Consider the following 15930-nt stretch of genomic DNA (forward strand, 5'->3'; position numbering starts at 1 on the left):
TCTTCCATTTTCTTTCTATTCGTGATTAGATCTTTTAAGAATTTAGCATACCTTGGCATTCCTGAAATTACATCAATGAAAGGAAGATTTACATTTATCTGTTTAAACATATCCAAGAATTTGGATTGCTCGGCTTCAAGTTTTTCCTTCTTCATTTTACTTGGGTAAGGAAGTGGTGGTTGGTATGGTTTAACATAAGGTTTATCCTTAACTGTGTTATCTTCATTAACCTTTTCAACTACCGGTTCTTTTTCCTTATCTTGATCTGGTTGTGGTTCTTGTGGAGTAGGAATAGTTTCATCAGAAGTTACAGGTATTTCAGGTGTTTTAAGTGTTGTACCACTTCTTGTGGTAATAGCTTTAGCTGTTTCATTCCGGGGGTTAGCATTTGTATCGCTAGGTAAACTTCCCGGTTTTCTTTCACCTATTAACCTTGCTAGGTTACTTACTTCTTGTTCCAGATTTTGAATAGAAGCTTGTTGATTTCTAAATGCTTGAGCATTTTGTTCATTTGTTTGTTTCTGAGATGTGAAAAACTGCGTTTGAGTTTCAACTAGCTTCGTCATCATATCTTCTAAATTCGGCTTTTTATCATCAATTTGTTGTGGTGGTTTGTTTTGAAAATTAGGTCTTTGCTGATTGTAAGTATTATTGGATAATTGTGGATTGCTAGGACCTTGTTGGTTGTTGTATGGAATATTTCGGTTATAATTCTGGTTTTGATTATAAATCGGTCTTGGCGGTTGATAATTATTCTGATAATTATTTCCAGGCCTTTGGTTTATGTATGAAATATTCTCTCTTTGTTCCATTGTTAATTCAATACTGAGACAATCTTTTGTCAAATGTGGTCCTCCACACTGCTCACAACTAATTCGTATAGCATGAATATCTTTAGTCATCTTTTCCATTCGTCTCTCGAAAGCATCTATCTTTGCCGATATGGAATCTAAGTCATGGCTAGAATCGGCTCTAGCTGCTTTAGATGATCTAATGATATCTTTTTCTTGGTGCCACTCATGTGAGTGGGAAGCAGTGTTATCAATAATTTTGTAAGCATCAGTTTCGGTTTTCTTCATAATAGAACCACCAGCTGCTATATCTATGTCTTTTCTTGTAGTGATGTCGCATCCTCGGTAAAATATTTGTACTATTTGACAGGTGTCTAAACCATGTTGCGGACATCCTCTTAACAACTTTCCATATCTTGTCCACGCCTCATATAGAGTTTCATTTGGTTTCTGTGTGAACGTAACAATTTCTGCTTGAAGTCTTACGGCTTTAGATGCAGGAAAAAATTGTTTAAGAAATTTATCAATTAAAACGTCCCATGTATCAATCGCCCCTTCGGGTAACGATTCCAACCAATCTTTGGCTTCTCCCTTTAAAGTCCAGGGAAATAACATGAGATATATCTGTTCATCCTCTACTTCTCGGATTTTAAATAGTGTGCAGATCCTATTAAAGGTACGTAGATGTTCATTTGGATCTTCCTTCGGCGCACCACTAAATTGGCATTGATTAGTCACCATGTGTAGAATTTGTCCTTTGATTTCATAATCTGGCGCATTAATGTCTGGATGAGTAATTGCGTGACCTTGGCCAGTGCGTTTAGCTCTCATTCGGTCTTCCATACTTAAAGGTTCCAGATTCTCCATAATTGAATTTGTTGACTCGGTATCACTGAATGATTCTGATTTAATAGTTCGTTCCTCAACAATCTCTGTTTGAATGATTGGTGGTTCCGGAGGAAAGTTTACTGGTTCAGGATCTATGAACCGTTCCTGAATATTTTCTGGATTCTCAATTGTGAGGTTTGTTTCAAAAACTGGATTATCGGAAATTTGAACTGAAGTACTTGGTCGACTGGATGACGATTCTAAAGAAAAATCAACGGCGGTTATATTTGTTAAACGATGTCTTGATCGAGTTACAGGTGGTGAACGTACAAAAGGTGATGAACGTCTTGCTCGGTACATTCACTGAATATCCTATTAGTTTTAAAAAGGAAAGAAAAATTATAATAAGTTATCCAATCAATAGACTTTTCTGATTTTGCCCACGTTTCGAATAGCCAAAAGATGCAGCAGAGGGGCAGGATTCGTTTGGTCTCAATATAATTGAGGACTGTTTGGCTCCAATAACCCGGTCCACGTACAAATCCAACTATTACTACGAACCAGAAAATTTTGATGTCTATCAATTTAACCACTTAAAATAAATTTTCGTAATTTTTAGAAATTTAGATAAGAAGTAGAAAAAAAAATTCTAAGTCCTAAAACTAGAATGGCGAGAAATAAGAAAGAAAAAGATTGCGCGTCGCAAAATGTCGAAAAAGAAAAATTGTTGAAAAATAAAAGGTGACGGAAAAATAAAAGAAACTTATAAAAACTTAAAAATACTTAACTAATTTAACCTTATTACTACAACTAACTTAAAATTATAATCGCAAATTGAAATTACTAATTGAAATGATAATTGATACATAGTAAAAGGTCTAAAAATATTAAAGCTTACAGGAAAAACTAAATCCCAAATGGAAATAACTTAAAAAGAAACTAAAACTTAAAAAGGGCGTCGCAAAATTCTAAAGTACCTAAATCTTAGTCTAAAGAAAAAGCACTTAAGGAATTCTACGGCAAAGCCTAAAAATCTAGGAGTAAAAATAACTATAGTAAAAACTAAGTTTAAAATTAAATATGAGCTAAAAATATAAATATTACGCTACAACGATTAAAAAGGTACAAAATATAAAAATATACAAAAAGTTGTAAAAAGTACAATTTTTATAAAAATATTATTTTTATATTATTTATTTAATTAAAACTACTAATTTTACAATTTTAATAAAACTAATTAAACAAAATACATAAATATAAAGTAAAAACTAAAATTAATAATAATAATAATAATTAAGTAATTAATAATAATAATAATAAATTAAAACCCGTGATTAGGGTTTTGTCCGTGTGTCAGAAGACCTCCGCGAGTTGCGGTGAATAAAGAGGAAAACCCCGCGAGTCGCGGGGTTCAGGAATTCTGTTGACAGGTAGTACTTTTTACGCGTTTTTCTTTTTTTTTATTTTTATTTATTTTTCTGTTTTCTGTTTTTAATTTAAATAAACGATTTTTAATAAAATTTATATTTTTATAAATTAAAATAAAGATAAAGAAACTTATAAAACTTAGATATTTAACAAAATCCTAAAAATACTTATATTTTTGTTTTTCTTTTTATATTTTTGAATAATTAAAACGTAATTTTTACAAAAACGACTTTTAATAAAAGTAAATAAAAATCTTTTTTTTTTTTTTTTATTAGCGTTGCGCTTCCGGCTTTTAAGATGTTCCCCGGCAGCGGCGCCAAAAATACTTGATGTTTCGCGAGGTGTATATAAAATACTATTAAATACGATACAATTTTACACAAGATATTTATTTATTTATAGAATGGATATACTTAAACCTTGCTACAACACTTATAGGCAGTGTACCTAATCGTACAGTAGTGTAGTTTTTAGTAAGTCCGGTTCGTTCCACAGGGAAATCTTTAAACAAAGCTCAACGCTATTTTAGTTTACTTTTATTAAAAATACAAATATATATATAAGTAATATTATTATTATAAAGGGGGGTTTTTACCGTTTAATGACCGGTTTGTCGATTTTAAAACTTTAGTCGCAGTTAAAACCTAATGTAAAATATAAAATAAATAAAAGACTTTAAATTAAAGCGTAAAGTAAATAACGATAATGAAATTGCGAATAATAAAAATGCGATTAAATTGCGATAATTAAAAAGTACGATAATTAAAAGTGCGATAAAATGAAATAACAATAAATAAAAGTGCGATAATTAGAAGTGCAATTAAATATACAATAAAGGAAATTAAATATAAAATAAAAGAATTATGCTTATTTAAACTTCCGTAATCATGATGTTTGACGTGTTGATTTTAGTTTTATGCCCATGGGATAATTGTCCTTTGTCCTGGATTATTCAATATGTCCGTCTGGTTTTTGTCCATAACAGTCCATCAGTCATAAATATAAATTGCAAGTGTCCTTGTCAAATTATTATTATACCCGAAGATAAATATTCCAACTAATTGGGGATTCGAATTGTAACAAGGTTTTAATACTTTGTTTAATGAATACACCAGGTTATCGACTGCGTGTAAACCAAGGTTTTACTACTTTGTTAACAATTACACCAATTACCCTTGAATGTAATTTCACCCCTGTTTTAATTATTCTAGTGGCTATTAATCCATTCCCGTGTCCGGTTAAATGAACGATTATTCGTACAAATAAATACCCCGCCCATCGTGTCCGATCGAGTGTATATGGTAGTTTATAGGGACGCCCAATTGTAAATCTTTATATTAACATTAACAAACTTTCATTTAGTTAAACAAATATAAAGCCCATTAATAGCCCATAGCCTAGTTTCCACAAGTGTCGTTCTTTTGTCCAAACCCCAATTATGGTACAAAGCCCAATTACCCAATTTTAGTAATTAGCCCAACATCATGATTACCTCGTTTTAAATAAGCATAATAATAACTTAGCTACAAGACATTAATGTAAAAAGGTTGAACATAACTTACAATGATTAAAAATAGCGTAGCGTTACACGGACAGAATTTCGACTTACACCCTTACAACATTCGCTAACATACCCTTATTATTAGAATTAAAATTAAAATATAAATTATAAATATAAATATATATTACGTATATATTGAGAGAGAGATGAAAATAATGTGTAAAATTCGATCAGAATTCGGTTGGCTTTATAGCCAGAAATGAATTTTGGGGCTCCGCGACTCGCGGCAAAAAGCCCTTCAAACTCCGCGAGTCGCGGAGAGGTATTTTCAATTTACTCCCTTGGAGTTTCTGGCTGCCGACAGTTTTTAATATATATATATAATATATATATAATTAATATAATTAATTATATATTATATTATATTTATATACATAGTTAACTTGTAATTTTTAGTCCGTTGCGTCGAGCGTTAAGAGTTGACTCTAGTCCCGGTTCCGGATTTTCGAACGTCCTCGCGTATAATTTAATATCTTGTACTTTGCGTTTTGAATCTTGTACTCTTGTGATTTCGAGACGTTTCTTATCAATAATTGGAACCTTTTTGATTGTCTTTTGTTCTTTTGAGCTTTTTGGTCGTTTGCGTCTTCAAATCGTCGAATCTGTCTTTTGTCTTCACCTTTTATTATTTAAACGAATATCACTTGTAAATAGAACAATTGCAACTAAAAGCTTGTCTTTCTTGAGGAATAATGCTATGAAATATATGTTCGTTTTTAGCATTATCAACTGTAGTGACCCGAACTTTTCCATGTTTATTTATATTAAATGAAATTGATATTTACATGATTAAGTGTTTCCAACATGTTAAGCAATCAAACTTGTTAAGACTTGATTAATTGAAATAGGTTTCATATCGACAATTGACCACCCAAGTTGATCGGCGATTCACGAACGTTAAAACTTGTAAAAACTATATGATGACATATATATGGATATATATATAGTTAACATGATATTATGATAAGTATGTATCTCATTAAGTATATTAACAATGAACTACATATGTAAAAACAAGACTACTAACTTAAGGATTTCGAAACGAGACATACATGTAACGATTATCGTTGTAACAACATTTAAATGTATATATATCTTATTAAGATATTTTAATACATCATAATATCATGATAATGTAATAATTTAAAATCTCATTAGATATAATAAACAATGGGTTAACAACATTTAACAAGATCATTAACTTAAAGGTTTCAAAACAACATTTACAGGTAACGACTAACGATGACTTAACGACTCGGTTAAAATGTATATACATGTAGTGTTTTAATATGTATTCATACACTTTTGAAAGACTTCAAGACACTTATCAAAGTACTTCTACTTAACAAAAATGCTTACAATTACATCCTCATTCATTTTCATCAACAATTCTATTCGTATGCACCCGTATTCGTACTCGTACAATACCCAGCTTCTAAATGTATTTATTATTGGTATATACACTCCAATGATCAGCTCTTAGCAGCCCATGTGAGTCACCTAACCATGTGAGAACCATCATTTAACATCTAGTGTGAAATATCTCACAAAATAACAAACTAATGGAGCCTATATGATTGATCAATATTCACGTGAAGTATGGTGTCCACAAACACTTTCATTTTGCAACTTACATGCATCAAACTACTCTCTATCAAGTGTTCTTCCATTGTTATAAGTGTTCTTCATCATCTTCATCAAAATCTAGCTCAATCTAGTTCATAAATTCATACATAAACCAAGTTATAAAACAACTACTCAAGAACACACCAACAACACTTCCAAGTTTGCTAGCTTACTTCCAATCTTGCAAATCCACTTTGAGTGATCATCCAACCTTAAGAAATCTTTCTTATTTACAGTAATATGTCTTTCTAATACAAGGTAATACTCATATTCAAACTTCGATTCAATTTCTATAACTTTAACATTCTTATTTCGAGTGGAAATCTTACTTGAACTTGTTTTCGTATCGTGATTCTACTTCAAGAACTTTCAAGCCATCCAAGGATCCTTTGAAGCTAGATCTATTTTTCTCATTTCCAGTAGATTTATCTACAAAACCTGAGGTAGTAATGATGTTCATAACATCATTCGATTCATAAATATAAAACTACCTTATTCGAAGGTTTAAACTTGTAATCACTAGAACATAGTTTAGTTAATTCTAAACTTGTTCGCAAACAAAAGTTAAGCCTTATAACTTGACTTTTAAAATCAACTAAACACATGTTCTATATCTATATGATATGCTAACTTAATGATTTAAAACCTGAAAACACAAAAAACACCGTAAAACCGGATATACGCCGTCGTAGTAACACCGCGGGCTGTTTTGGGTTAGTTAATTAAAAACTATGATAAACTTTAATTTAAAAGTTGTTCTTCTGGGAAAATGATTTTTCTTATGAACATAAAACTATATTCAAAAATCATGGCTAAACTCAAAGTGGAAGTATGTTTTCCAAAATGGTCATCTAGACGTCGTTCTTTCGACTGAAATGACTACCTTTACAAAAACGACTTGTAACCTGTATTTCTGACTATAAACTTATACTTTTTCTGTTTAGATTCATAAACTTAAGTTCAATATGAAACCATAGCAACTTGAATAACTCAAAACGGATTTAAAACGAAGAAGTTATGGGTAAAACAAGATTGGATATTTTTGCTTGTTGTAACTACGTGAAAATTGGTAACAAATCTACATTAATCATATCCTAGCTAACTCATATTGTATTATACATGTATTCTAATATATTATGTAATCTTGGGATACCATAGACACGTATGCAAATGTTTTGACATATCATATCGACCCATGTATATATATTATTTGGAACAACCATAGACACTCTATATGCAATAATGTTTGGGTTAGCTATACAGGGTTGAGGTTAATTCTAAAAATTACTTTGAGTTGTGATCTAGCCTGAGACGTGTATACATTGGGTCGTGGATTGATTCAAGATAATATATATCGATTTATTTCTGTACATCTAACTGTGGACAACTAGTTGTAGGTTACTAACGAGGACAGCTGACTTAATAAACTTAAAACAGTAAAACGTATTAAAAATGTTGTAAATATATTTTGAACAAACTTTGATATATATGTACATATTTGTTATAGGTTCGTGAATCGACCAGTGGCCAAGTCTTACTTCCCGACGAAGTAAAAATCTGTGAAAGTGAGTTATAGTCCCACTTTTAAAATCTAATATTTTGGGATGAGAATACATGCAGTTTTTTAAATGTTTTACGAAATAGACACAAGTAAATGAAACTACATTATATGGGTGAATGATCGAAGCCGAATATGCCCCTTTTTGCTTGGTAACCTAAGAATTAGTAAACTGATCTACTAATTGACGCGAATCCTAAAGATAGATCTATTGGGCCTAACGAACCCCATCCATGGTTGCGGATGCTTTAGTACTTCGATGTTGTTTTATCATGTCTGATGGATGTCGCAGAATGATAGGGGATATTCTTATATGCATCTTGTTAATGTCGGTTACCAGGTGTTCACCATATGAATGATTTTTATGCATGCATGCTGTTTACAAGAAATGGAAATATGAAATCTTGTGGTCTATTAATACGAATTGATAAATATATAGGCTAAACCTATAACTCACCAACATTTTTGTTGATGTTTTAAGCATGTTTATTCTCAGGTAATTGTTAAGAGCTTCCGCTGTTGCATACTAAATTAAGGACAAGATTTGGAGTCTATGCTTGTATAATATTGTTTGAAAACTGCATTCGAAGACATATGTTGTTGTGTAATATTATTGTAAACCATTATGTAATGGTCGTGTGAAAATGCTATACTTTTGATTATCATTTTTAAACCTTTAACGATAAATTAAAGGTTATGCTTTATTTTAAAATCGAATGCAGTCTTTGAAAAACGTCTCATATAGAGGTCAAAACCTCGCAACGAAACCAATTAATGTGGAACGTTTATAATCAATATGAACGGGACATTTCATGTGACGACCCGAGAATTTACGACCAAATTTAAACTTAATTTTATAATGATTCTGACACGATAAGCAAAGTCTATTAAACCGAATCTCAAGATGTTGGAACTGTTTCTTTTTCATAAATGCATTTGACCTTGACTATTCCCGACGATTCACGAACAAGTGTGTAAATATATAAATATATATATATATATATATATATATATATATATATATATATATATATATATATCTAATTAAATATAAATGAATCACTAGAAATAAAATGTAAAAGTAATAAATAGAATAATTAAGTTCTATTCGAATAAAAACATAAATTTACATATGATATAAATCTATATATGTATATATAAATATGAATTTTATTTATGACTATTATATTGTAAAATATTTGATATATATATAAATATTAAATATACAATAAATATAATCATATCATATATAATATGATTAATAAATTAAATGTAATTACAAGTTAAATATAGTTGTTAGATTAATATCAATAACAATACTTTCATTATAAAGGATACTATTAATACTTGCACTATTAATATTAATATTGTTAATATAAAATATATATGTATGTAGATGTAAAACTTGATATATACAGGTATTATTAATATTAGTGATATTATTATCATTTTTATTTCTATTATTATTATTATTATTATTATTATTATTATTATTATTATTATTATTATTATTATTATTATTATTATTATTATTATTATTGTTATTAGTTTTATTATGATTAATAAAAATTAATATTAATATTTAATACTAAGGTTTATATAACTAACATTATCTTGTTTCTTTATATAATTAATTTACAAATATACATATATATCGAAAAATATGGATACAGATACCGATATATACATAATTACACACAGATATACGTAAATAAAGATAGTTGCATACATATATGATTTCAGATATTATACGCGTATTTATTTATCCACGTCTGATTCAAAAAATATATATTTTTTTCTTTCTTCTTCTTTCTTATCTGTATTTCTGTGTACCCGTGAAACCTATCGGTGTCCATCAACCCTACCACAAGACTTTGCTCAATAAATTTTGGAATTTAACTTATAAACCGTATCATTTAATCTTTCCCAGCTAGTTAATCATTGGGCTTCCTTATATATTTATATATTTTTTTTTCCTTTTTCTTCATTCTGTCAAAATACCGAAAGCCTTAAATCATAGATTGATTCGAAACAAGTTGAAGAAAAGTGGAGATGCAGAAACGTTCTAATTCATGTTTTAAAGCTTTCCACATAGTTACAAAAGCTAATTCGGAGAATCGGTCAAGAATTTTCGAAGTCAAACTTTTAAAACAAAAGTCAACAGTTTCTTGTGAATTCAAATTCGTGACTTAGATGATGTTTCAATTGAAATTGTTGATCTCCGAAGGTTTCATGAGTGATTTCCTACATAATTCGTATTGTAACCATTTTCCAAAAAGTTCTTAAACTCAAAAATCATTATATTTTTCTTTTGTTTACTACGAACAGCAGCAAGCTGAGGCACTCCAAATTTTTTTTAATTTATTTTGCTTTCCTTTCTGTTGATCACAACCACACCACCCAGGACGTTTTAATTACAATTAAAAGTCCTAATTTAATTATTGTATGAATGAATTTTGGCATCTGGGTTGTCTGAGTTTTGAGAGAGATGATGAAGAACATAAACAGATAGAGACAGTTGATATATAGATATGAGATGGATATAAATCAGAAAAGTGTCGCTGGCTGAATGGTTAAAGGAGGTGACGGGGAAGCAAGTGGTCCTGGGTTCGATCCCCAGCAGTGTCATTTTTTAAAAAAAAAACCCTATTCTTTTGATGGTATAACAACTTTTATTATTAGTATTTATGGTTATTATTACTATTACCCATATTGTTATTATTAGTAATAAATTACTTATCATTATTATTATTATCATAATTATAAGTATTGTACCCATTATTATTATTGTAAATATTACTAATATTATTGTTAAGTAGTATTAATATTAATATTATCATTTGTATTATTTTAAGTATTATTATTATTATTATTATTATTATTATTAATTTTATCATTTTAGTATTATTATCATTCCTACGATATTGATTATTATTATTATTATTATGATTATTATCAAAATGATACAACTTATTATAATTTTCATAAATATTAGCACTAGGGTCATTTTTAGCACTATTATTATTATTAACAAATGTGTTATTAATATGATTATCATTATTAGTATTATTTTCATAACAAATAAATATTTTGTATATAAAATTATACTTATATTAATACTACATACAATTATATATTGAACATATTTGTATAACAAATTATTGATTTTTGATAAAACACTAATGATATATAAATATACATATATAATCATATGTATAAAGATTAATTACTTTAAATATATATATATATATATATACAAAATAAATATAAATAACATATAATTTAAGATATAAAATATACATAAAAATAGGTATTAATTAGGATTTATAATAAATTTCATATAACTACAACCCTTAATATATAAATATTATAAGATTAATAAATGAAATTATTTGATTACTATTATATATGTTAATATACATAATTGATATAGGTTCGTGAATCCGAGGCCAACCCTGCATTGTTCAATATCGTCATATGTATTTTTACTACAAAATACAGTATGGTGAGTTCATTTGATTCCCTTTTACTCTTTACAATTTTGGGACTGAGAATACATGCGCTACTTTTACAAGTGCTTTATTAAATGCTTTTGAAACACATTTGAACTGCAAATACATGAAATGCTTTTATAAATGTTTGACGAGATAGACACAAGCAAAACATTCCTCGAATGAATTATGTGGACGTGATAATTGCCACCATTGAATTATGTGGACGTGATAATTGCCACAATTGATATGAATATTTTTCCCCTGATTATTATTGCTTGGTAACATAAGAATTAGGGAACATCACTAATTTTGAGAATTAGTGCACGCCTAATTGACGCGAATCCTAAAGGTAGCTACCGGGTTTAACACCACCACCCAGAATGTTTACTAGACGGAAGGGCTAGTGGGCGTGGTGTTTAGTACTTCGAAGTTTATATGATTATTATACAGACGAGATGTTCTATTTTGAGGATATTATTATGCGCATTATATGTTAAGGTCGGTTACCAAGCTAAGCTACGAAAGAAATGAAAAGTGAATATTATGTATCGAGAGAATGATTTTATACACATGTTATGTGTATGTTATTTTTGTGCACAAGATATGTGTATGGTTACTAAGATTTATGAAAGATGATTTCGTACACGAGAAAGGTGTACTGTATTTAAAAGATATCGCATGTACATTACAGGTGGGTATAGGATTCGGGCCCATTTGTACCATGCAGGATTTAAATCTTGTGGTCTATCAAAATGATGAATTTTATTGTTTTATGATAAACCTATGAACTCACCAACCTTTTGGTTGACACTTGAAAGCATGTTTATTCTCAGGTATGAAAGAAATCTTCCGCTGTGCATTTGCTCATATTAGATATATTACTTGGAGTCATTCATGACATATTTCAAAAGACGTTGCATTCGAGTCGTTGAGTTCATCAATATTATTATTAAGTCAAGTATAGTTGGATATATTATGAAAAGGTATGCATGCCGTCAACTTTCGATGTAATGAAAGATTGTCTTTTCAAAAACGAATGCAATGTTTGTAAAATGTATCATATAGAGGTCAAGTATCTCGCGATGTAATCAACTATTGTGAATCGTTTGTAATCGATATGGACTTCGTCCAGATGGATTAGGACGGATCTTTACATTTCACAAAGTACCCTCACATGCTTGGCACATGATTGAAGGTAACGATTGAAATTGACAGAAAACGAACGGAAGGACGAGGGATGTATAATTGTGATACATTAGGGACGAGGGATGCACAAAAAAAGAAAAAGGACGAGGAGTCAAATTTGATGTAAACATCAGGGATGAGGAATGAAATTTTGTCTGTTAGTATATATACTAGACGACAATGCCCGTGCGTTGCACGTCTTGTCCTACAAAACCAACTAAATAACAAATATAAATTTCAATACAACCAAATACTATATAGAAGCACTCATATTTCAATATTAGTTTAGTATTGTAGTAATATATGTCAATCTTATAAGTCAAATCGATTACACAATATCATAATTGTAAGATAAAATGTTTATCTTCAAACATGCAGCGATATATATTATTGACACAAAATACAATTGATGTTCAATCTAAAAAGGTAATTACTACAAACATCCAAATGCAATATCCGTAACCAATGTAACAAAAGAAAATAGAGGAAAATTATAAACTAAAATCCATACAAATAATATCTTAAAGAAGTGATAACGTAATATATCTTCATCTTTCATGTGATATGTGATACTCGATATTAATCGATCAAACATCTTAAAAGTAATGATAAAAAAAGTATTTATACAACTCAATCAATTATTTCATTTGAAAAGTGTAAGTGATGTGAATAATGAGAAAGTAGTATTTACAACAATGACTATCAATTTAATTAGGTAGTTAATATAAGGAAAATGAAAAGGTTAAAACTATTAATATTATTTATGACATAACATACAGTTTTTATGAATGTTTAGAGAAAATGAAAAGTTTAAAACTATTGTTATTATGTATGACATGCATTAATATTAGTTATTAAGAATATTTATGATCAAATTTATGATAAGAACTTAGTATTAATATCAAATTAAAAGACTATATACGCAACATGTAATTTTTAATTTTTTAGTTCAGCATTTTCATATCCTGATTAATTAATCAACAGTTTTTTACCATCTTTATATTTTAATTTTCTTAAACTTGTATATTTGTTTCTCTTTTTATGATATAGATTAAATAAAATTTCATTGCAAAACAACATTAGGTAATGTATAATTACCTCTCCGTTAAAAAGTAAAAACTATATATAAGTTTTCAAAAAGTATACATATATACATTACTTTCGTTACAATTATTTCAATTGTTTTTTGTTTAATAATATATCTATGGGTAAAAGGTTAGATATTCTAAACCAATCTAAATATAATTGAACCTTTTTGGCTTCTCATTTTTACTATATTGATTATATTATTGTAGGGTAATCAAAATTATTTGAATGATGATGAATACAAATATAACACACAATGATATGTATATCAAAAGTCGAATAAAATTATGAGGATTAAAGAACTTACATTTTTCATATGATGAAGATGATGATATACAAATCTAAAGCACAATAATAATATGTAGATCGAAAGTGAAAACACAATAATTAACACATAAAATTTAAGAATACGGTACGGAAAGACATTAATAATATTGATATCGAAATGAACAAATAAAATTGAGCGAAAGTATGAGGGTTTAAGAGCTTACGTTTTCTATGTGATGACGATGATGATTAATACAAATCTAAAACACAATAATAATATGTATATCATGAACAAATAAAATTGAGTGAAAGTATGAATATTAAAGAGCTTACGTTTCCTAAGTGATGACGATGATGATGAATACAAATATATACACAATGATAATATGTATATCGAAGTGAACAAATAAAATTGGAAGAACTTACATTTTACATATGATGGCGATGATGATGAATACAAATCTAGAACACAATAATACGCAAGACTAATTACACGTCTCCTCTTTATACTAAGGTTTTATTAATAGAACATGGATGGATGATGAAAAGGTGAAAAAATGGCAAAATGCTAGTGATCTTACTCTAAAAGCTCCACCTCCAAATATACTTTAATGGAAACATTTCAATATTAAATTAGTATAACGGATAACTTTAACAGTAAAATGATTAAAACCAATTTATATAAAACAATCTCCTTTAATCGTTTTATGTAACTGATCATTAATCATTGCAAAAAAATGAAAAGCTAGTAATTATAATAAAAGGTTCTTGAATTTTCTATTTATTAAATGTATTAATTGTTATTTAATACTTTATTAATAATTAATATAGAGATTCTAATTTACCTTTTACCATTATTTAATATATATTTTATAGTAACTTTTCTAACTTTTTTACCAATAATAAATTCAAAGAGAGGTGAAATGTATTTAATAGATCATACTTAATTTTCTGGAACCCAATTCTTATATATATATATATATATATATATATATATATATATATATATATATATATATATATATATATATATATAGAAGATATAGATATAGATAATAGATAAAATGATCTGATGGTAAAACATTGACCGGATCCTCATGATCTGTATGTCCTACACAAACTGGACGCAACATTGAAAATAGAGCGATAACTGTTGAAATTACAACTAAAATTACATACAAACTCCCACTACCTACCAATAACCTAAAACATACATAAAAACCGAGCTCGTATCCAACCGCACATCCGTCGCATCACGAAAATCGCACAACCAAAACGATCACTGGGCAACCCCAAAAACACCTATCCCGAGGTCTGCAAACCAAAGAACCCTCTTGTATCCGATAAACCCCATGCCCACTCCGAATAAAGCCATAGAAACACATATCCCAACGAGTAATTAAGTACCAATAACCGTTCGGTCAGACAATACGACTCAGAGAGAACCCCTAGCCCACATCAATTTTTCGAAGTAAAAAAGAACAACGTCGACAACGACACTGAGCCCACCCGAATAGACTCGACGACTGGATAAATAGAAATACCATTACATAATGAAAATAACGATATATGATTAATCGCTATGATATTTTTCATCACTGGCCGTCAGAAGCTCGTCATCTATATATTTAGTGTACAACTCAATGTGTTCCGAACGTAACACAACTTTCCCGACTATTTCGTACCATTTTTTTGGTTTTTAAGAAAACGAAATTCTTGACAGTCTTCATCATAATATGCAAACTCTGTTGCAAAGAGATCAAGTTTTTATCTTAACACATTGAACAAAGTCCCTAAATCATACCCGGTAACGTCAACTTCTTATAACATTTTTCTCTCACCACCGCGGTACTCTATCATGTCTTCGCTAAAAAAACCGCCCTAACGAACAATAAATGTAACGAAACACAGAGTCATGATGAAGTTGGGAAAAAATTGAGATGTATATATATATATGTATGTTATATGTATGTTGCAGAATGTACATGTATGTGTAAAATAGGAGAAGAATGTATATGTATGTATAAATTAGGAGAATGTTGCAATTTATATCCGTTATATATCCATCTGTTGCAATATGACCAATCAAAAAGCTTCACGTCGTTA

This window comes from Rutidosis leptorrhynchoides, chromosome 5 (genome assembly GCF_046630445.1).
Source record: "Rutidosis leptorrhynchoides isolate AG116_Rl617_1_P2 chromosome 5, CSIRO_AGI_Rlap_v1, whole genome shotgun sequence".
NCBI classification, from domain to species: Eukaryota; Viridiplantae; Streptophyta; class Magnoliopsida; order Asterales; family Asteraceae; genus Rutidosis; species Rutidosis leptorrhynchoides.